Below are 24314 nucleotides of genomic sequence, written 5' to 3'. Positions count from 1 at the left end.
ATTACTAAATTGTAGATTCTGTCAATTTTTCTTACCCTTCCTGTATACACCACTTTCATCTGGATAATATTGATTAGAACATACTAATTCCCCCAAAAAGTACAAATATGTCTATTTGTGACTCTTGAATTGGACCATTTATTTAGAATTTGTCAGAGTGTACATAGTAAGTGGACTATAAAGGGAATCCTCTTTACCCAATCAGAACTCAAAAAAGAACGAAAGAGACCCCACTTCCAGTGAGGTCTCCATGCTTCTGAATCATAGAGACCCCGTAACCTGCCCTGTGGATTCCCGGGACTGTAACTTTTTCCTGGTGTGGAAAGCCTCGTGGTTCTCTCCTGGAATTGCTGATGATAAGCACTGCTGACCTTTAGGCTTACAGTACTACATGTGTCTGTGCCACCGTCTAGGGTTGCCTTCGTGCCGTAGATGTATAAAAAAATCACTGGGTTTAAGGAAGAATTTGAATGATCAGCTACATTAATCACTACCGTTTTCATGGAAATCCTTTGACGTCCATAAGAAAGGCTACATTATTTTCCATCTCCTGCAGTAACACGCATCATTTGGTTTGCTTAATGGACATACAGTTTCTAGGGGTCCCAGAAATTATTATTCCATTTGTCAGCTTTGTAGACCCCAAATACGATTTTTGAATAAAAACTTCAAGGGTGAGTAGGTATATGTCTAGAGACCACCATTTGAGAAGTTGGGAGTGGTGAAAATGGATGTGATGAACCCATGTACAGTAATTTTTGCAGTTTCTGTTTGACAAACTAAGAGGTTTCCAGGGTGAAAATATCCAAGACTGGCACTATTAATTCCAACAAAAAGTTGCCATCATGATAGAAACTTTGGTCCAAGTACCTTAACTCATGTGTAAATATCATTAAAAAGGACTAGTAAATCATCAATAGATTTATTCTACAACATCTATACTTCATGGGCAAATTAATTTTATCGTGTAAGAAAGAAAGAGGGAAGGACAACCCTAGGCTCTGGCTGAAGCCACAGCCTGTGTAAATGCAAGGAGATTTGAAGTGTCAACCCTACAACTAATTTGTCACAATGCAATATGGTATTACTAACTGATTAGAATATTAAACTTGTAAGAGTTATTACAATTTTAATATTTATAAATGCGTACTGAGGTGGGTTAACCAGAATAAAATATATTGGCAAGACAGGACATTTCCAGTTTGTAATTTTTTTCTTTTATTAGAATGGAGATCTGTTCTACTCAAAAATCTTTAAATCATGCTCGTGATAGCTTGGTATTCTTGGAATGTTCTTTTCTATATAAGGTCCAATGACTATAAATCAAAAGCCATAAAATAGAATCACATTGCCAGACAATAATTTCCTGGATGACTAACCTTGTATATTTTAAGATGTCTTAGAATATGTAAAATGTCCCCTTCCCTATTAAGACCTGCTTCAGCAGAAGTCTAGGAAAGTCTTCCATCCCATGGGTGATTAAGAAACAACTGGAATGTGAAGGAGAGATTTAAATAATACAATCTTGGCACGGCTGGAAAGCTGTCAAGTCGTTCATAGATCACTTGCACTTGTATTCTTTCTTCTTTTTATATGAGAGCTTCAGCAACACTCATAGACCCAGTTACCAACATAAAACATCAGTCTCAGCAAAATTGATAGACTTTGATGGATACACTAGAATGAACAATCCATAGCTTTCATGCTATAAAAGAAGTTTGTCTCAGTGTACTCCTTATCAAAAGTACTGTTAAGCAACCACCAAAAAAGTTGCAAATCATAAGTCGTTTAAATAGAGTGTGAAAACTATGCCCCATCTTTCCAATCTAAATAAATTACCTCATACTAAAGACAACTTGAATAACCGCAATATTTTGTTTCCATTCACATTTGCAAGACACTGTTTGAGTGATCATGATGTAAGATTATATTAGGAAATCGGATCATAAGGACAAACGGAAAGAGATGCTTGCTGAAACACAAAAGTAAAATATTGTATTTGCTTCTATGAAATACCTAGAATAGACAAATGGATATAGAGGAAAATGTATTAGTAATATCAGTAACCGAGGGGGAAAGAATAGGAAAAATTAATGAGAGGAGAAAAGGACTTGAGCTTCCATTGAAATGATACAAAACATTTGAAAATGGATGGCGGGGATGGTAGCAAAACAATGTAACACAATTATAGTCACTGACACCCACACTTGAATGTTGTTAAAATGCCAAACGTCATAAGTGTTGTGTGTTTTGTTGTTATGGTTGTGAAGTGACCTTGAGACAGTTTCAGCTCAGAGCAAGCCACGTACAACAGAACCAAAACACTGCCCAGCCCTGTACCCTGCATGAGACTGTTGGGACATATGAGCTGATTGGGGCAATCCATCTCATTGATGTATGGCAAAACCTGGTCGCAAGCACTTTGAATATATTATGAGCAAAGACCAACCCCAGGCAAAGAAAATCATGTTTGGTAAAGTACAGGGCAGGGAAAAGAGGAAGACTTTCAACAAGATGGATTGGCACCGTGGCTGTAAACAGTGGTCTCCTATATAAGACCAATTGTGAGGAAGCTGCAAACTAGGCAGTATTCCCCCCTGTTGTAGAAAGTGTCAGCAACAACAGCTATTTTAAATGCCAGCAGGGTCGCTCATGATTAGCAGATGTCATCAATTTTCCAGATTAAAACAATAGAGAAAAGGTTTACAATCTGTTCTGAAAATTAGCCCATAAAAACCTAAGAATTAAGACAGAATGTTGTCCACTATATCTGAAAGAAGAGCCCCTTAGTTTGGAATGCACTCAAATGCACACTGGCATTTGGACTGAAGAATACCAATAATTGTGAAGATCATTCAAGACTGGGTGAATTTCACTCTCTATGGCCTTTGGACTTGCCGTGAGTCAGAACTACCACAGTACCAGCAGCAACAGCACGTCATCATCCTCGTTATCATGTGCAATAGAGAAGAAATACAAATAAAATTAGCTATCATACCTGGAACTCTTCCTAAGGACAAACCAAAAGCCCCAAGTTCACTGTCATTGAGTTAACTCTGACACACAATGATCCTATCAAAGAAGATCTACCCCTTTGGGTTTTTAAGGCTGTAAATCTTTACTGAAATAGACGGTCTTATCTTTCTCTCTAGGACAGCGGTTCTCACCTTGTGGGTTGCGACCCCTTTGGGGGTCGAACGATCTTTTCACAGGGGTCACCTAAGACCATCGGAAAACACATAAATATTTAAAATATATAATTACATATTTTTGTGAGTAATCACTATGTTTTAATCATGTTTAATTATGTATAATTTATAACAATGAAAATACATCCTGTATATCAGATATTTACATTATGATTCATAACAGTAGCAAAATTACAGTTCTGAAGTGGAAACTAAAATAATTTTATGGTTGTCGCGGCATGAAGAAGGTTGAGAACCACTGCTCTAAGTGACGCTGGAGAGTTCAAGTTGTTGATGTGCGGTGGGCAACCCAACAAATAACCCTCTCAGCTCCCAGGCCAGAGTTGTTTAATTGTTGTGACCCTCCAATGGCATCGGTATTATTTCTGTGCCTCCTTTTGTGAAGAAATTATAGCAAGATAGTTTCTTTGCATAAAACCATGAAGTTAGTGGCTTATAGTCATCCAAAACATGTATGAAAATTATAATGGAGGCCTGCTAGCCAGTAGGAAATGCTTGTTCTTTTTATTAACAAAAGTAAAATAATAGTGTATCTCTAAATCCCATTAATAGCCACCAGGCTATTTGTGAGTTTGTCTAAGTCTTTTATGCTCATGTATATTTCTTCCTTAGCTATCTATTAAGAATTCTTCAGTGCATTTCTTTACTTTTCCTATACTTACCTCATTTAAACCATGTATCATATGTCATTAGATGATATTTCAAGATTAAACCAAAAGATGATTGTGTCTTTCATTAGTATCCCAAACTGCCATAACCATGGACAATATAACGGATGCCTTAAACACAAACACTCTCTCACACCTCTGGATGCTAAACGTTTGAAAGGAAGGGGTTGACAAGGCCATACTTCTTAGCCTCTGGTGTTGAACTTAAATCGTTTGTGTTCCTTGGATTTAATCTCTGCCTCATCATCACATGGTTTCTTCATAGTTATTTCTGTCTGTATCTTCCTCTTCTTGGAAGGTGCCAGTCATATTGGATTGGGAATCACCCTCATGACCTCATGTAACTTGACCATACTGCAAAGACTGCATACATAGGGAACACCCACAAGTATACATTAAACCTATGCATTCCTCTGCACTGATGTATCTGACTCTGGTATTTCACATAGCCGCTTTTCTCAATCCCTTAGTAGGTATTTTTAAAGACTATATTATGTATGTTTTTTCAAAATGAATGAAAATCTAATGGAATCACTACTTAACATTACATTCCAACTGCCTTCAATTCCTAATCACAATGATATGCATGTTTTTTAAAACAAAGTTATTTAATTGTGAATTAGGTGGGGCTTTACACTTCAGACCATCATTTTTGTGTTCAACAATTTAAGCTATCTTTATAACCCCCCAATAGCTTACCCTATCCCCACCCTCCTTGATTTCCCTTTCTCATTTGTGGACTTCACCCAAGTGAACAATTCACCCAAGTTAACACTTGTCTGCCTTCTAGCCTACTGTTTCATTTTCTGTCCCTTGCCCTCCCACTATTGATAACTATCTCAGTCTGCATCCTTTGGCATGATTTTTTTCTTGGGTTTTCTGTTGTAACGGTGGTTAAAGTCAATAGAATCAACTAGAATGGGAATGTATTCTATAGGAATAGAATAAAATAATGTTTGCATAACTTGTTCCTGGCTCATCAATATTGGAAAGGCTGTAAATAAGTATACTAAAATAAAAATGTTCTTAGTAAAATAAATTAAAGAAAGGCTAGTACAAATAGAATAAAATACTTTTGTTTGTTTTAGCAATGTCGGAATCTTCAGACAGACATCACGTCTGGTAAAGTGGAGGGGTGGCCCAAAAGCGGAAGGCTGTCGAGGAGAGGCATTGACACAGTGACTGCAGCCATGGGCTCAGGCAGAGGAGCAATGGTGAGGATGGCTCAGGAGTGCGCATGTCTTTCTGTTGTGCGTAGGATCACTAAGTTCAGAGAGGACTGAATGGTGCCTAACAACAATACCTGTGTGAAAGCATATTCTACATACCTGCAGTCATGTTCACTCTGTCAATAGGTATCCACAATCAGACAGAACTACGTGTGCAATCATTTGTACATTTCATAAAATACTCTATCCTCTGATGAAATACTACATGTTTCTTCCCTTGCATTTGTTACTTCAGTAAGCAAACATATAATGTAAAGACAGAATGTGCCAAACAACCAGAGGTGGACACGCTGAAATTCATTTCAGCTTTGTGTGATGCTACAAATTCCCATGATATGTTGTGAATAAAACACGCACTTTCTGAAAGTGTTTAAAAAGCTAAAAAAAATGCCATAAGTTCAGCAGGCACAGAAAGAGTTTTTTCAAAGATGAACATAATATGTTATGAGAAGAAAAGTCGACTGATTCTAATATAGCAGACACAATGATTCTTATCTCGTTGGCTGGGTTCTAAAGGAATGGATCTGTCCCTACAGTGAAAAGGTGGTTCAGGATAAATCACACAGCCAAAGATGCTCAGATATAAAATCAAGAATATTGCAAAAGAGGATGCCAATCAAGAAACAATATGGAAATATCTTAAATAACAGTTTGTTTTGTCAGGTATTATTTACTATTTTCATCAATATTTAAAACTATTTCTTATAACATAATCTCATTTGGGGTACCTCTTTTATTGTTCCTATTCATTAACTAATGAAATAATGAACTACTTTTTGGTATATTGTTTTTAATACCTAAAATGTTCATGATGGCAGTGAATCAGTTGTTGAATTATTTGAATCCCACTTCTGAGAAGGCACTTAAGAACAACAATAACAAAAGTTTAGGCTTGAGGTTGGGGTGGTGAAGCAGAAACCCAGTAAGAGGATTCAGACGTGGTGCAATATGAAACTGAAGGGGATTTTCACAGCACATGCCTTCATCCTGATAGCAACACTACAGACAGAGTAGAACTGCTCCTGGGGGGTTTCTAAGGCTGTAATTGTTTAAGGGAGAAAACGCCTCAACTTCTCCCTCAGAACTGCTAGTGGGTTTGAAATTAGGACCTTGTGTTTGGCAGCCGATGCACGATCAACAACACACCACATGGACTCCTTAGTCAGAACTGGCTAAATGGCAATGAGTTGGTTTTGCTTTGTTTCTTTTATACCTTCACAAAAATTCAGTCATGTAAAATTGTAGGAGGTTGACTAGAGAACAGCATTAACATTCAAGAAGGGCTTTTGCTTAGCAAAATAGAGCTCCTAGCAGGCTGCTGTTGTTTTTCTGTGTGCAAGCATAATAAAGGTAAAACATTTGACCTACTGACATCATTAATTTTCTATTTTGCACAAATCACTTCTAGAATTCAAATTGACATCCAGAAAAAAAAGTTGTTCACTGGGAAACTACACTAAGTCTTTATTTAGAAAGGCTGAGGTATAAATTAATTTTCCAAATAACTATGAAAACTAGTCATTGTTTCCTGAAAGTATACCAGATAAGCATGCATGTTAGGAAATGTCCCAAAGGGTTTTCTTTGATTAGGTTTTTATCATTTTAAAAAGAGGTATACAGAATAATATTAGTATCTAAAGACGTGAAGTTAACTCTCAGATGATACCCTTAAGAGTTAAAAATAGTTCTTCTGAGCAACAATGTGAAACGATGAGTCTAGCAAGAAAAAACAAGGTAAAGGTGTTTTTATTGACTTTTTGTATTATTTTAGAGGTGCATACTTTTAAAATGTATTTTATCAATAAAGTAAAAATATTAATGGGGACATGCATTTGCTATTCAATGGTCAACTGTTAAAATAGGCACAAACAGATATAAATATTTAATCTAAGAGTGATCTACCTATGATTTATGCCTGGCATTATCCTGAGAGACCTATTAAAATTTCATGACTAATGAAATATCCACTTTCTCTTGACTAAGCCCGTCCCGCTGTGTGCTGGTGGCCTGGTGGTGCAAGAGTTCCTTGTTCAGCTGCCACCCACAGCGCTGGAGGGTGGAATCCAACTCTTGGTCCCCTAGGCTCAGTCAGACCTGGTGATTGGCTCCCATTGAGGGACCAAAAGAAAGAAAAGGATTCATTTAAAGAAACAAACAGCAAAACAAGCAAACAAAAACAATCCCACCTTTTCGTTGTTGCTCCTGTTGTTTTGTTTTAATTCTGACTAATAGCAATACTATAGAACAGAATAGAGGCCTGAAATAAGGAAGAAGACTGTTAGATCTTTCTCCCAACCTTTTAGTTAGCAAATGAAGAATTTTACTCTGAGGTATATGGTTGCAATGAGTAAACATCCCCTCCAGAGCAGTCAAGCACAATTCACATACAGGTTGGCAGTTTAAATCTACCTAGCCGCCGCAGGGGCAAAAAGACTTGGAGTTTGGCTTCAGTAAGGATGACGGGCAATTCAACCCCACAGACCAATTGTAACATATAGGGTTGCTATGAATGGAAATCAGTTCTATGACAACGGATTACTTGGGGCTGAGTTTATCAAGTAAGAGTGAGATTTTATAATTAAATCAATGAAGTCAGTCTTTCTTTTTTTAATCGCAAGATTTGATTCATTTTAAATTGGGTTTTCTACTTTCAATTAAAATATAATTTACTTTTCCCCCTATGGCATCTATTATTTGTTATTTATTTAACAATTAATCCTCTACAACTAGGCCATGAACTCATTTTGATGAAATGCCTATGTTTTCTTCAAGTCTTATGCTGCAAAGTAATTTTCTTACTGTCGTTGCAATATGAAGGAAGAGAATAAGAAGGGAGGTAAGTTAAGAGAACTAGCTGAGGAAATTCTTATTCGAGATTTTTAGCAACTAAAGTGTTATAAAACCATTTGAACTTTGGCAGCACTGCTTCCGCATTCATTGGGTGTTTTTATTTAATTATACAAGAATAATCTTAGAGCTCATGGTTTCAATTTGTCTGATAGAAAAAGCTAGAGAATTACCCTTCATAATATTTAATTAAACATTTCTATCAATTACACTGAATAAATATGCAGTCACAACTACTGCTGGTTCATTTGGCGTTTAAAAATATGGCATATATTAAAGCCTCAGTTTGACTATGAAACACATTAGATTCGGTTAGCAAACATAGTAATTGTTTTTCCTAAGAAATTTGTTCCTTTTAATTAAAGCATTTGCTCTTCTCTTAGCACTTCAGAATGTGTGATGCAAAATAAACATAAAATAGTAAGTGCATGTTTTTTCTAAGCTTTCTCAGGCCGGATTCAGAATAATTTGATTCAGAATAATTTCTAAAGGTTTATTTACTCGAAGTGGGAGGGAAAAAAAGCTACTGAAAATGTTGGCAATCAGAAAAGTTACTTTATCAATAAGTCATACTTAGAACTCCTACAGAAAGCATGCTGACATATTATGATTGGAGAATCCTATACTTCCATTCCCCTCGATGATTAACAACTGAAATCCCCAGTTATGTATTTGTGATTTACTCTGAAAAACTTCAGTTACATGAGAAAATAGCTGTCTCAAATACCAAATATCAAATCAGCTAAATCCAAATCCATTGTCATCACGTGGATTCCAATTTCATAGAAACTCTGTATGGGGTGTCAGAAGCTACATTTTTAAGAGACAGACAGCCTCATCTTTCTCCCAGGGATATACTGGTGGTTTCGTGCCACTGACCGCTTGAGTAGCAACCGCATGCATATCCCACAAAACCACAAATAGATGTAAAAATAAGATAATCGACGTAATTGGTATATAATTAGATAAAAACAGTGAGCTTACTTTACCGTTTATTTTGATTTTTTAAAACTTCTCTCTGTTTATTAATATACATTGACCCAAACTTCAATTGCAACTCAAAACGTATTGTAATTCTCAGATGTGGGAAGGAGAATAGCACTTTATCCATGAATATATTTTGGTCTGACAGAGGATATTTCTACCATGTAATTTGCATATGCTGTAGATATATTTAGGAAAATAGAATCTACAGGAAGAAAAGTTATTAAAACTATTCAGAAGCAAACACGTTGAAAAAATGAGTCACTGTACCTGGGGAACATCAAGGTCAATGAGCACAGCATAGTCTACAAACAAAAATGTTCTACATTCTACTTTGGTGAATAGTGGTTAGTATCTAAAAAGTATCTAAAAAGTCTGTAGTGATCATCTAAGGTGCAACTATTGGCCTTTGTCTGGAACACAACGAAAAGCATTAAAAAATCAAAGACACACGATCATTTCTTTTAGAATTATTATCAGACTAGTCCCAAGGAGCTGAAGATTGAAATATCCCAAATGTCCAACTCTACCAAGAGGCTAGTCTGCTCCCCACACCCACCGACCCCCCATATCCTCCCTTGTGTTGCAGAAGGTTACATGTTAGGCTGCTAACTATAAGGCCAAGAGTTCAAATCCAACAACAGATTCAGGCCTAGCCTGTCCTATAGGGTTGCATGAATCAGTATTTTGGTTTCAGTTTGGGTTCTGTTGTGTATATTCTCTTACATTCTGGGCTTTGAAATTTCCTTCAGCATCCTTCAGAAACTCATGAAACTTGGAGGAAATCCCTCACATGATGGTCAGTGCTACTCAGTTCTAAATCTGAAGGTCAGGCAGAGGTGAGCCCAAAGTGTCCCAAAGAAATCATCACAGGCATTCTCGCTTCTTGCTTATACTAAAACTCACTGGGGAAATTGAGGTATAGTTTCCCAGATGAAGTAGTGCGTGTTAGTGCCAGTATGTATGGTGGCAGCAGTATATATACTCCATCCAAAGAAATGCTAAGACACTTCCACCGGCACCAGATCCACAAGACTTTCCATCCACTGGCCTATGATCTTCCTGCATTTGGCACCATTGCATGTGTTGTGTGAGTCTGAGAGGAATTTATAGATTGGTTTCTGATATATGGGCTAATATCAGACTTATGGAATTGATCTAGACTGAACTGGGATATTTTCTTAATATGCAATTGCTCTTTTATATAAAACTCTTTCTAATACGCAAATATGTGCCTATAGATTTGTTTCTCTCTTATCTACCCAGACTAACATAGCATCTGAGCATTTTAATCATTGAACCACCCTGGAATTCCTAGCCATAGAAAATAGGCGTAGATAAATGAATAGAATTCAAAACTAAAGGCGCATTTTCTTTCTTCATGAGAATCTAGCATTAGGAAGTAGAAAAGACAGAAACTGCCCGCTATCCATGCATCCTCATGTGAATGCGCATCTGCTAATTACTTAAATCTTTACAATTTTCCTGGTACTCTCTCTGACGCTTCTCTTTTTCTCTACCCAATGAAAATATAAACTTGATTACTGTTGCAAAGAAAGAATTTTAATGCTTCTATCTTAGAAAAGAAAAAAACTATTAAGCTGTCTAGAATTGTCTGTCTATAGAGTCACTATGAGTTGAAATTGATTCAATGGCAGTGAGATTTTTAGTGTTGCTTTTACCAAAAAAAAAAGTAAATAAGAAGAAAACTCTGCCAAACGTTCAATGATATTTACTAAGGCAATAAATGTGGAATCCAGCCAAAAAGCTAGTGAATCCAGTTAGTGAAACAAAGAGAGAGATGAAATACTATTTTAGGAATATATTTCCTAAAGATGAAATGATGCAGGAGTGATGAAGAGCTTCTTCTTGTATGAACAATATTGTTTTACTGGGTGCCTTCAAGTCAATTGGAACGCATAACAACCCTATGTACAAGACAATGAGACATTGTCAAATTATGAGTCATGGCATCTTCACAAGTGTTCTTAAACTTGAGCAAAGTGTTGAAGCCACTATGTCATTTATCTTGTCAAGGACCTTTCTCTTTTCAGTTGCCCCTCGACTTTACAAAGCATGATGTCCTTCTCCAGGGACTGCCCTCTCCTGACAGCATGACCAAAGTCTGTGAGACAAAGTCTTGCCATCCGTGCCCGTAAAGAGCATCTGGCTTCTACTTCTTGAAGATAGATCTGTTCCTTCTGTTGGAAGTACACAGTACTTTCACTATTCTCCATCAGCACCGTAATTCAAATGTATTTATTTTTTTGTTCTTCCTTATTCAATGACCAACTTTCACAGGCATATGAAATTAGTGAAAATACAACGGCTTGAATCAGGTGCACTTTAGTGCTCAAAGTAGTGTCCTTGTTTTTCAATACTTTAAGGAAGTCTGTGCAGCAGATTTACCCAATGTGTAGAATAGATTCTCAAAACAGCAATGAATCTACTACACCGGTCCCCAAACAACAAAATAAAAAATGAAAGCACTTATGATTTTAAAGAACTAGAATGGGAATACAACAATAGTAATCCAATTTGAGGCAAGATAATTGACTATAAAGTTTTACAAATTTTAGGATAAAATTTTTGACTGAACTATTTAATATGTAAGTAATCCTGACCAATTAACTTCAACTCTAGGTCTGTGTATTCCTATAATTATAAAACAGAGACATTGTGTACTTGGTTGGAGTACCAATGAGTTAATAATTCATACAGGTATCATGGCTTCGTGACTGAGTTAATCTTTACTAAGTGTGGGTATAAGGTGCAAAGTGTGGACAAGATAAAAAGAAAAATCAAATATAATAGAAAAAAGACTCTACAAGATTTGTAATAAAATACAAATTCAAATTATGGAATGGCACCAGAGTTTAATTTCTTAACACTAAATTTGCAGAAGTATATGGTTGGCAGTAGAAGCCCAAAATCAATTTTCAGGGTCCCCAAGTAGATTAGCCTACAATAACTCTTCTCTGATCACAGTCCATGGATATAAATAGGCTTACTATGATAAAGTGAATTGTGTCAGCAGTCTGTCAGTTTACCGTACGTTTTTGGCTTGTGTGTTACTGCGATGCTTGGTGCTATGTCACCGGCATTTTAAATGGCAGTGGTGTCACCCAAAGGGAATAAATAGGTTTCCAAAGAGCTTCCAGATGAAGAACAGGCTAATAAGGAATAGAATGTCCACTTCTGAGGAACTGACCACTGGAAACCTTATAGACAGAGACGAAAATTCTTCGGATTGTGAAACCTTATGAAAAGAATTAGAACATTGTCAGAGAGAGTGTCAGAACACGAGACCCTTGGGTCAGGAGGCACGCAAACCATGATTGAGGAAGAGCTGCCTTTTCCTAGTAAAGTCAACCAAAGTGACAGGAATGGTGTAAAGCCTATGGGAGTGAAACCTTTGGAAACCTCATTTACTGATAAGGTGGGACGCAAAATAAGAAAAAAAATCTGCAAATATCAATTAATAATCAGAACTTGGAATGTATGAAGTAGGATTCTAGAAAAATTAGAAGTTGTCAAAATGAAATGGAATACATATAAATTAACATTCTAATGTTAGTGATTGGAAATGGGAAGGTATTGGCCATTTTGAATAAAGGATATTATATATTGTTTGCCATGTTGGGAATGAGAAACAATCAAGAGAAATAGCGTTGCATTCATTATCAAAAATGACATTTTAATATTTATCTTGAAGCATAATGCAGTCTGTAATAGTATTATGACTATGTAAATTCAAGGAAATCCAATTAATACAACTATTATTCAAATTTTTAAACCTGCCACCATAAAGCTAGTGATGAAGACGTTGAAGAATTCAACTGTGATAGTTACATAATCTGGTGTCAATTTGAGAGGATTAAGATTGAAAAGGTGGAGTTTTGCCTGTCAATCAAGATATAGCCAGTGAGGCCTCTGTGTGGGCATGGCCTTCTTCTGAGAATTCTGGAAACTCCTGTATTTTCCTCTTTAGAGGCAGGAGACATTTCTTTCTCTCTGCTCACTCCCTGGGAGACATTGTAGCTGACGAGACACATGGAAATACACTAGTGTCTGGAGCTGGAGAAGCCTCATGGACTTGATGCAACCCTGGTAACTAAGGAGCCACATTGAGACCCCTGCCACCCCTGAGGCTCTATACAATGCCACTGGATCCAAAGACTTTCTACACACTGGCCAGTGATCATCCTGCACTCAGCATCATTGCATGTTCATGAGTCTGAAGAGGACTTTATATATTGGTATCTGACATATGGATTAATATTGGATTTATGGCCTTGGACTGGACTAGATTGGGATGCTTTCTTAATGTACAATTAACCTTTATAAAAAAACTCTTTTATACACATATGAGCTTTGATGGATTTGTTTCTCCAGTCTATGGACCAACACATCTACCTTTGTCTTCAATCTGGATGTGCTCATAATTACTAGTGATTAGGATGCAAAATTTGGAAACAAGGAAGAAAAACAGTAGTTGGAACAATATGGCCTTAGTTATAGAAATGACGCCAGAGATCATATAATAGATTTTCGCTTGACCAAAGACTTCTTCATCACAAATACCTATTTTCAACAACACAAAAACAACTATACACATGGACTTCTCCAGAAGGGATACATAAAATTCAAATTGACTATATCTGTAGGAAGAGACAATACAGAAGCTCAATATTAGAAGTTAAAACCATGCCAGAAGCTGAATGTGGAATAGATTTTCAATAGCTCCTGTGTAAGTTCAAGTTGAGTGCCTTACTGGCTTAGTGGTTATGCATTGGGCTGGAAACCTCAAGTTCAGCAGTTCAAAGTCTCCAGCCAATCATTGGATAAAGACAGGGTTTTCTACTCAGGTGAGGAATTGCAGGCTCTCAAAGTCACAGGAGCAGTTCTACCCTGTCCTTTTGAGTTACTGTGAGTTGGTATGGACACAATGGCAATGAGTTTGGTTTGGATTTTTGTTTAATCATTTTATTGGGGGCTCATACAACTCTTATCACAATCCATGCATATATCCATGTATCAAGCACATTTTTACATTTGTTGCCATCATCATTCTCAAAATATTTTCTTTCTACTTGAGTCTTTGGTATTAGCTCTTCATTCACCCCCCCCCTTCCTCCCTGCCCCATGAACCCTTGATAATTGCTAAATTATTATTATTTTGTCAGGTCTGGCACTATCTGACATCTCCCTTCACCCACTTTCCTGTTTTTCGTCCCCCCGGGAGGGGGTTATAGAATCGGTTCCCCCTTTCTACCCCACCTTCCCTTCACCCTCCCGTTATCACCATTCTCATCACTGGTCCATAGGGGTTCATCTGTCCTGGAATCCCTGTGTTTCTAGCTCTTATCTGTACCAGTGTACATACTTTGGTCTAGCCGGATTTGTAAGGTAAAATTGGGACCATGATAGTGGGCATGGGAAACATTAAAATGCATATTGAAGCTGAAAAGGGGTAAAGCAATTTCAGGAGAGCCACAATATAATCCGGAGTCTATTCCACCTGAATTTTGAGGATATCTCAAGAACATATTAGAGACATTTAACACTAATGACAGAAGACTTGATGCACTATGGAACGATATCAAGAACATCATACATGAAGAAAGCAAACAGTCATTAAAAAGACAAGAATGAAGGAAAAGATCAAACTGGATGTCAGAAGAGATTGTGAAGCCCGCTTTTAATCACAGAGGAACAAAGGCACATGGAAGAAATGACAACGTGAAAGAACTAAACAGAAAATTTGAAAGGGCAGCTGGTGAGGATAAGGACACATATACTAAAGAAATATGCAAAAACATTGAGTTAGAAAATCAAAAATGAAGAGCACACTCAACATAATTTAAACTGGAAGAACTAAAGAAAAATTCTAGACTCGAGTTGCGAGACTGAAACATTGTATGGGCACAATATTGAACGGTGCTGAAAGCATCACAAGAAGACGAACAGAATACACAGTCACTGCACCAAAAAGAACGAGTTGACATCCTACCATTTCAAGAGGTACAATATGAACAAGAACCGAAGGTGCTAAAGGAAGAATTTCAAGCTGCACTGGAAGCATTAGCCAAGAACTAGGTTCCAGGAATTTATAGTATACCAGTTGAAATGCTTCAATAAGCTGATGAAGTATTGGAAGCACTCAATCATCTATGCTAGGAAATTTGGAAGACAGTGACTGGCCCAACTGACTGGAACAGAGCCATTTGTATCCATTTCAAAGAAAAGTGACCCAAAAGAATGTTCAAATGATAGGACAGCATCATTAATATCACATCCAAGTAACACTTTGCTGAAGATCACCCAGCAATGACCGGAGCAGTACACTGCCAGGGAGCTGCCAGGGGTTCCAGCCAAATTCAGAAGAGGAAGTGCGACAAGGGCTACCATTGCTGACATCAGATGGATCTTGGCTCAAAAAGCAGTGAATATCAGAAAGATATGTAATGGTGATTTATTGAATATGCAAATGCATTCAACTTTGTGTACTCAAACAAACTATAGATAGCCTTATGAAGAATGGGAATCTCAGAACACTGCACTGAGCTTATGCACTATGCAGATAACACAGTGAACAACTCTTGAAGAATTTACAGATAGGGAACAGGGATTGTAATCCTTTCAGTATGGATTACAAATCAATGTGATGAAAACCAAAATCTTCACAACTGGACCAATAGATAATATCATGATAAATGGAGAAGAGTTTGAATTTGTCAAAGGTTTTGTCTTTCTTGGGTATATGCGAACAATAAATGCTCATAAAAGCAGTCATCAAGAAATCAAATGATGCATCTACAGATCTGTTGGACAAGATGTCTTTAAAATGTTGAAAAACAAGGATGCTACTTTGAGGACCAAGATCCACTTGACCCAAGCCATGGTCTTTTCAATTGCCTCATATGCACGTGCAAGGTGGATGTTAAATAAGGAATATGGCAAAATAATCAATGCATTTGAATGATGGTACTGGAAAAGAATTGTGAAAGTCCCATGGGCTGACAAAAGAACAAACAAATCTGACTTGGAACAAGTATAGCCAGGAGGCTTCTTGCAAACAAGGACAGTTAAACTTCATCTCAAGTACTTTGGACATGTTGTCAGGAGATAGCAAGCTCTGGATAAGACATCATGCTCACTAAAGAACGGAGAACGATAAAAGTAGAAGACCTTACCCAGGATGGATTTGCACAGTGGCTGCATTTATGGGCTGCAACAATGATTGGGAGGCTAGCCCAGGACCGAGCCATAGTGTGTTCTGCTGTACGTAGTCACTATGAATCGAACCTGACTGTACAGCACCTGGCAAACACTGCAGTTAAGTTAAAATGTAACACCTTTTCATTTGATCTACTTTTCAACTCATTTTAATTTAATACATTCTTTTGAGGCCTCTAACAGCTCTTATAACAATCCATATATCAATTGTATCAAGCACATTTGCATATATACTGTCATTATCATTTCCAAAACATTTTCTCCTTGAATCCTTGGTATCTTATCAGCAACATTTTCCCCTCCCTCTCCCACCAGCCCACCCTCGTGAACCCTTAATAATTTATAAATTATTTTTTATTTTTCATATTTTACACCACCCACTGTCTCCCTTCACCCATGTTTCTGTTGTTGTTCCCCCTGCAGATGGGGGACAAGTAATATGTTGATCATTGTGATCAGTTCCCCCTTTATCTCTCTTCTCCTTCCACCTTCCCCTTATCATCATGGTATCTCTACTCTTATTATTGGTCCTGAGGGATTTATCTGTCCTGGATTCTGTGTGTCCAGAGATCTTATCTGTACTAGCATACATGCTCTGGTCTAGCCAGATTCCTAATATAGAACTGGGGTCATGATAGTGGGGGGAAGGAAGCATTAAAGAACTAGAGGAATGTTGCGTGTTTCATCAGTGCCAGCCTGCACACTGGCTGGCTCATCCCTTCCTTGTGAATGGAGGTCCAATTGTCTACATTTTAATCTATTATGGTCATTTCTCTAATACTCTCTGATAGCCAGATTTTCCCCCATTCTTGAATCTATGCTTTTTTTATTTGCCTTGGAGATATTCTTGTAAATTAATGGTAGATAATCTTATCAGTCATACTCCAGGAGCATCGGGAGCTTCTGTCCCTACTGACATTGATTAGCCCATGGTCGTAATTTTGAAGTACTGTTGAGGAAGGGAGAGAGAACAAGTGGGAGAGAGAAGGGAGAGAGAACGAATCGTGGAGTCCTCCCTGGTAAATCCTGATGTGATGGATGCTATTTGCACAAACAATGGGATTTGGTGGCCAGGCAAAATTTACACTATTATTCACCTTACACTATTATTCACTGACAATTTCAGACACAGGTCTGCTAGAATATACACATAATATAACAAGTAGGACGTTGAAGTCGTAAGAAAATGTTCATCCACCCACTGACAGCTTAATATTTTTGATGTGGCTAGCTTCTGCTTCTTCACACATTATGGAGGTTCCAGTCTGCAGGTTACTAATGTGTTTGAGGTCGATCCTATTTCACCTAGTGGGGTTTCCACATTACACCCTCCAGCATGGCCTTTGGAGTGTGTGTGCATCTTGAAAATCCAGGGTTCAAAGTCCCAACGTTCTAATGTTCTAGAACAAGTCCATTGTTTGATCAGTCTGCTTTCTTCTCGATGGAGGCTTTTCTGCTTTGTTGTCATTTGTTTTTTGGTGGGGGTTATGTTGTGGATGATTTTCTGTGTAAGAAGCCTAGGATAGGTAAAGCTATACAGACAATAATTGGATTAATAATTACTTAGGAGCACAGCAAGGGAGGTTGGAGGGACTGGGGAGCTAATAACAATGAGTGATAAAAAAAGTTCTGGAATTGATTGTAGTGATGATTACACAACTCTTCTTAATATTATCAAACAATCCAGTTGTATAATATGTAAACTATATACTGACAAAACTATACATTAACCTAATATTAACTTCTGAGCTGAAGGATAAAAAACTACTGGTTTTCCTGAAACACACGGAGACTTGTACATGGTAGAAAGCAAACAATGAAAGTTAGGAGCTCTAGGGTGTGTGTGTGTGTGTGTGTGTGTGTGTGTGTGTGTCATTGTCACTGAGTCACCCCTAACTAATGGCAGTCCTATATACACCAGAGTAGAATTGTCCTCCAGAGGGTGTTCAGGGTCGCAGACTCAAACCTTCCATGTTTTCAATTAGCAGCCAAGCATGTCAACTGTCTGCACTACTCAGGACTCTAGAGTGTGAGAGAAAACCAACAACCCCCGAACCTAAATATTCTTGGTGGCTACTTGAAAGGAAAAGAGGAAAGCCTGCCTGTGATGAGATGGGTTGACAACTGTGGCTGTAACAACAGTCTCAAGTCTCAGAACAATCTTAACTGGCACGGGATCACACAGTGGCACGGGATCATGCAGACCAATCATAGGGCTGGCACGGGATCATGCCTGTGGTGTATAGGGTCCTGTGGTGCACAGGGCCACTATGGGTGGGAAGCGGCTTGATGGCACCTAACAGCCACACTTGGAGAAAAGGGAGCGCGGCAAACGGCATGGGGGCCGTAGCTAACTTCCCTATGGCCGGGCTGCAGAGGCCAGACGTGCCTCCACCCTCCCACTTTCTTTCCTTATTGTGACACCAGCAGCTCCTCCCACCGCACTCGGTTGCCCTACTGGTGTTGATCATCCATTTCAATGGCCACGAGGAACTCATTAAGTGACTTAGGAAGGAAATGAATATGTAACCACAGCTAGGATCAGAGAACATTGAGGACACGGTCATTGTCCACAGCAATACCTCTCCTCAGAACAAGTCAAGTCTCTCTTGAGTCCTCAGCCTCTCAGTCAAGACCAAGAAGCCAACCTGCTGCTCGGCCTCCCCGTCTCAGCACTGCTGCTCTGTTCTGTTTCACGGGCTCCTGGCCTCTGTCTCTGGTTCTGCTAATCTCAGTCTCCACCACTTTAGACAGCAGCCAGAGATCTCAAGCATTTTATACTGGCGGCTCTTCTCCAATGATCCTGGGATTTCTCTCTGTATTATACTTCTGACGAGACTCTTATACACATTGGAATGTCTCTCCTGGAGATTTTGTTTTCTCTTTCAGCAGACCATAGCTCCAATGAAACAAAGAGTAGTGACTTAAGTCACATCCTCTCGGAAGATGAAGAGTCAAAATACATCCCACCTTAATCCTTTAACAAAGCTCCCTCCAAAATGGGATCACAACCACAGGCGCTGAGATGAGCACTCATAATAAAATTACAAAGGAGATTATGACAAAAGGGATTATGGCTACAAGGGCCATTTTAAGAAATTGACTACTTCTCCGTGGGATTCCTGTGTGTTAAAGGCTGAGATAAGTTCATTTTCATTAAATATTAAAGAATACCTTGTCTCTCCATTTTGCGAAGTCAAGAATAAAATCCAGTGGATTTTGTGCTGCTAATGTGTGCAAAGATACAGAAAATGGATAGCAAAATAATACCTGGGCAAAGTTATAATTCCAATTTACAAAAAACTCAAAACATAAAAGAAAGAAAAGGGAAGAGACTTGTTGATGACCAGCAGATCATCAGGTACTCTACATGCTTTCCTTGATTTAACCTGCACCTCCACTCTTAGATGTACATTTTTAGCATTTTCATATAAAACGCTAAGATTTTCAAGGTAAAATAACTTACTATAAATTAAAAAGTTAATAACAAGAAAGTTGACTGTAAAATTAAACCTGTCTATCTTTATGTGGAAAAAATTAGAACACAGAGATGGCTAATGGACACAATGTTTACTCCTGGAGTCAAAGCAAGGCTCTACAAGGGTAAGTCAAAAGTATTACAACAAAATTATAGAAAATTGTATTAAACAGAAACATCAACATGTGAATCTATTGTTTCTCAACATAGCCTTCAACTAAATTAATACAATTCTGAAGAAGTGATTTTCATCTCTCTACTTCTTTCTGAAGGATTCTGCCCTTTCTGAAAAGAGCATTTGTGTACCAAATCTGCTCAATGAAATATGTCTTTACCCTCCACAGATTTGTGATAGGACCTCCATCTTTCCTTCTCTTCCAAGTCTTGCTCTCCCTCCTGGTTCTATTGCTGCTCCTCGGATGGTATAGCTGTCATCTGGTCTAGAAGGTTCACTCTGGATCTCTCATCCAGAGGACACTCTCCACACCTGGCTCTTGCTGATAATGAGATCCCTCCTCCTTCTTATCAGATGGCTCATTCTACACACAGAAGGATGCCAGTCAAAGGGATCTTTTTCATAATTACTCATAGGTGAATCATATCAGTATCTTACCCTCAACCTTCTTACCAGATCAGTGCATGGAAATGTCATTTGGTAGGAGTTAGAGACACATTAAATGAATACTGTTGCAAGCCACCACAGAGGCAGAAAAGTGTTGTTTCAGTTCTTGAGGATATTAATTTTGCCGTGCTAATACCAGAGAGATTCCAAAGAGAGATTATATAGTATTATTATAACATCTTGAAAATCACGTTTTGAGATTTAACTTGCAATCATTATTGGGTCTCTTTGTTAAATACAGGATTTAGAGAAATTGCTTTAAAAGCATTGTTGTTAGATGCCTAGATTGGTTCTCAATAATAGTGAGTTTAAGAACTGCCTACTCATAAAATTAAGCTGAGAGGAAAGAAAGTTAAAGTTCCCGTGAAACATATCTGACTAGGGTTAAATAAAAGAGCCCTGGTGGCACGGTCAGATAAGCATTAGACTACTAAACACAAGGTTCACAGTTCAAACCCACCAGCTGCTCCACAGAAAAAAAATGAGGCAATTTTTTTTCTTTTCCTAAAATGTCACTTATACTGTTCTGTCAGCAAGGAACTGCATCCATTTTAGCATTGGCATTTTAGAAAATAAGCCTTCCTGAGAGAGCTGAGCTATCAGGTATCTGGCTGACTAACACAAGACGCCAAAATGAAAGTCATGGTCTCATTTTAAAACACTCGATATAATACTAGAAGATATAGAAGTCGCATACTTACCTTGCAGGGGAGACACCATGATCACGAAGGTGTTTTCCAGGGCGAGGCTTGTCCATTGTACTCCGAATGTGCTGACCCCTGCGATTTCCCCCAATGTGGCAAACTCAACCACATAATTTGTGGTAATGGGGGACTGCATTCGCGCTATACCCTGAAAAAAAAAGTCACACTGGCTTCTCCCTGTTTCATATTTCCCAAGAAGGTGACTGGGCAAGCATCTGATCAATAGAGACCAAGACTCCTGCAATTTTTTTTGAACAGTGGAGGTTAAAAGAGTTGAGCTGGTAGAGTAACACTACCGAGAACCTTATCAGAGTAAGGAAAACATGCTTTCAAGAGCCTGCCCCTGCAACCTCTTCCACTAGCGTAGGCACCTGGAGAAGGTCTCTGCAGAAAACCCTACTGAAAAGGCTCCTCATGGATGCTCTTGCACCAAGAATGCATATATTGGAAAGAGCCTGACTTTGGCATTGGTTGGTCCCCTTCAGAGGCTACAATACACCACAGAGGCTGTTCACCATATCTGATTAGTGAGGCCAGCTTTCCCCATGGCAGCTGCCAAATACAGTCTTTGAAATTGCCTATGGTTAGGCAACCAAACTTGGGTTTTTCACTTAGGACCAGACTCCTCAGGCTAATTGTTATTCATTCTTTAATTCTAATATTAAGTACTCCAAGAAGCTTTCTCTTACTTCTTCTCTGCCTCCCAAATTCTGGTATAGGCCTCCCCCATTGCCTTTAGTTGGTTCAGGATCCATAGTTAATCATCTTCTTTATCATATAGCACTATTCTAAAGTATCTAAAGAACCTAATGAAATTGAAAAGTCATTTGCTGTTCACTGTTGTATATCCAAGGAGACCTCTGGCGCCGTTTAAACCCACCAGTTGCTCGGTTAGATAAAAGTGCTTCAGTAAGCTTTCCTAAACATTACTATCAGAAAGCCTGTGAGGCACTTCTACCTTGTTCTATAGATCCCTATGATGGCAATGAGTGTTTTTCATTGTATATATAGTTAACAAGAAAGTCTGAAAATGACATTTTTCATTGGTATCTTTAGTAATGAAGATGCAAACATACTTTCACCTTTTGGGGAAACCTCCAGGACACGAGTCTGGGTGGGAGCCAGGCATGCCAGGCGTGCCGTATGAGGCCAGGCATGCCAGGTTTGCCATCTGAGGCCAGGCATGCCAGGCGTGCCATATGAGGCCAGGCAGTCTCATTTTCTGACCCCTGGAAGTGAGGGGATGAGCAGGTGACTCCTCGTGTTTGGTCAATTGGATTTTCATGGCCTAGACTCTGAATAGAGAAAAAGAAAGCACAATATACAGAACCAAGTAGTTGCTGTCAGGAGGCCAGTGTTCGAAATAAAGGTCATAAGAAGACATGAACATGCTCTGGTGTCTAACCTAAATGTGGTCTCTATTTTCTTTAAATCTAGTTTCCTAAATGTGGGTCTTTTATTTTATGAGTAACACAGTTTACCAACAATAAATTTACTTTCTACATGTTATTTGGTAGCAGGTTCTGTTGCTTACAATCAAATCATCTAGCTGATGAGGAATTGAAAGATGTAATGTGTGGATGGTGAAATGGATAAATTGGTGCTCAACTTTTTAAATCAACAGGTGAATGAATAAAAGAGATAAAGACTAGGTTGAATTTCCATAAATTTTCATCTCTCCCTCATGTCTCCCAATCTTTGTCCTTACAGCAAATAATTTTTAACACAATATACACTTTATTTTTTAAATCCTCCAGGTCTTCGTATAAGTTATAACAATGATGTGATCAATAAAAATGTATCAAGTTAACTTTCTTCAACAAGACAGCAAACCAGTCAAAGCAAGAGTTTTGTATCTTTTCCTTAAAGCCCATTTCCTTTTTAAAAATACGGAAATGGTGAGAAGAAATGAAATTTCCATCTCTCATCTATTGAACCTTGAGTTTCAATAAATAAATCATGAGTCTAAAGAATAATAGAATATATTCGAATGAATATCCCTCAGGTATCTTGAATTTAATGTGTCTTAAAAATGAAAGCATTACTTTCACTTTTAAAAGTGGTTTATATACTTCATTTACAATGTAAGTTCTAGATGGAAACATGAATCCATAGGTAGACCTACAAGACTTCACCATTAAGCTTCCTTAACTTTGAAAGAAGCATAGTAGAAAATAAACTCTACTGTTATTATAAAATTGGGGAGGAGGGAACCAAAACTGTACATTACAAATGTTCTGTTGCTGGTACTGCTGTGGTTCAAGATCTTGGCTGCTACCAAAAAGGTTGTTGGTTTGAACCCAATGCTGCTCCATGAAAGAAAGACATTGCAGTCTCTCCGTGAAGATGTAGAGCATTGGAAAACGGATGAAGCAATTCTGCTCTGCCCCATAGTCACTATAGTATCCTTGGGATCAACTTGACAGCAATGAGTGTACGAGTGATAGACTAAGCAGTGGAAAGAAGTAGGTGAGAGTGGCATTCCATCATAGAAATGGAATGCCAGCGTCAGGAATAATTGAAGCAGTCTGTAGCAAAACTACTGCTCAGACTTTATACCTGTGTGAAAAAGTGAATATAGATACATATATAAAATTTCTGTGTCTTTAAACATGCATAAAGGTCTGTTACTCTTTTTCCTTTTAAAAATGAAATCCTGATCTTTCATGTTAAAAACTCTCCTGGAATTGTATCATGGGGTCCTGGTAACATAATGGTCATGAGTTTGTCTGGGATCCAAAAAGTAGGCAGCTTGGGAGATAGATTGGTGTTTCCACTCCCTTAAGGTGCTACCATTTCAGAACCTCAGAGAGGCATATCTGCCCTGTCCTATAAATTTAGAGGGTTGCTATGAGTTGGCATCAACGTGATGACAGGGAGTTGAGACAAGATCGATGCAGGCACGCTTGTCAACTCTCTCAGCTGAATCAGCCTCCAGGTAATGTTGACAAAGTGTCAAACTTGAATTGAAGCCAATGTGATATGCCAGTATTTTTGCTACTGGCAAAATTCATGGAGTGGCCGCCAACAATGTCATACTGAACAGAAGAAGTATGAAATCCTACCTAATGAAATCCCTGCTTGGAAATCAGAAGCCCAAAGTTTAAACCATCATTTGTCTGTCAGTTTTTTCCTACTGTGGGAACTTGCTTGGTGTTGTCATGCTTGAAACCATGTCACTGTTATTTTAAATGTGAGCAGGGCCACCCAAGGTGAACAGGGCTCAGCAGGGCTTCCAGCCTTCGGACAGATTTAAAAGGAGGAGCAAGTTGTCTATCATTAGAGGAATCAGCCACTGAAAACCTGATGAGCAGCAGCAGAAATCCTCAGAGAG

The 24314-nt window shown here is 38.3% G+C and overlaps 1 non-coding gene across 1 annotated transcript; it reads left to right on the top strand.

Moving 5' to 3' along the window:
* The first annotated feature begins 20969 nt into the window (after positions 1-20969).
* On the top strand, positions 20970-21131 carry LOC142441765 (U1 spliceosomal RNA). The gene has a single exon (XR_012783111.1). It is a non-coding gene; the product is annotated as a U1 spliceosomal RNA (small nuclear RNA).
* The last annotated feature ends 3183 nt before the right edge of the window (positions 21132-24314 follow it).

The sequence above is a fragment of the Tenrec ecaudatus genome, chromosome 2, assembly GCF_050624435.1.
Source record: "Tenrec ecaudatus isolate mTenEca1 chromosome 2, mTenEca1.hap1, whole genome shotgun sequence".
Classification (NCBI taxonomy): Eukaryota; Metazoa; Chordata; class Mammalia; order Afrosoricida; family Tenrecidae; genus Tenrec; species Tenrec ecaudatus.
This window is presented reverse-complemented; position numbering and strand designations above follow the sequence as displayed.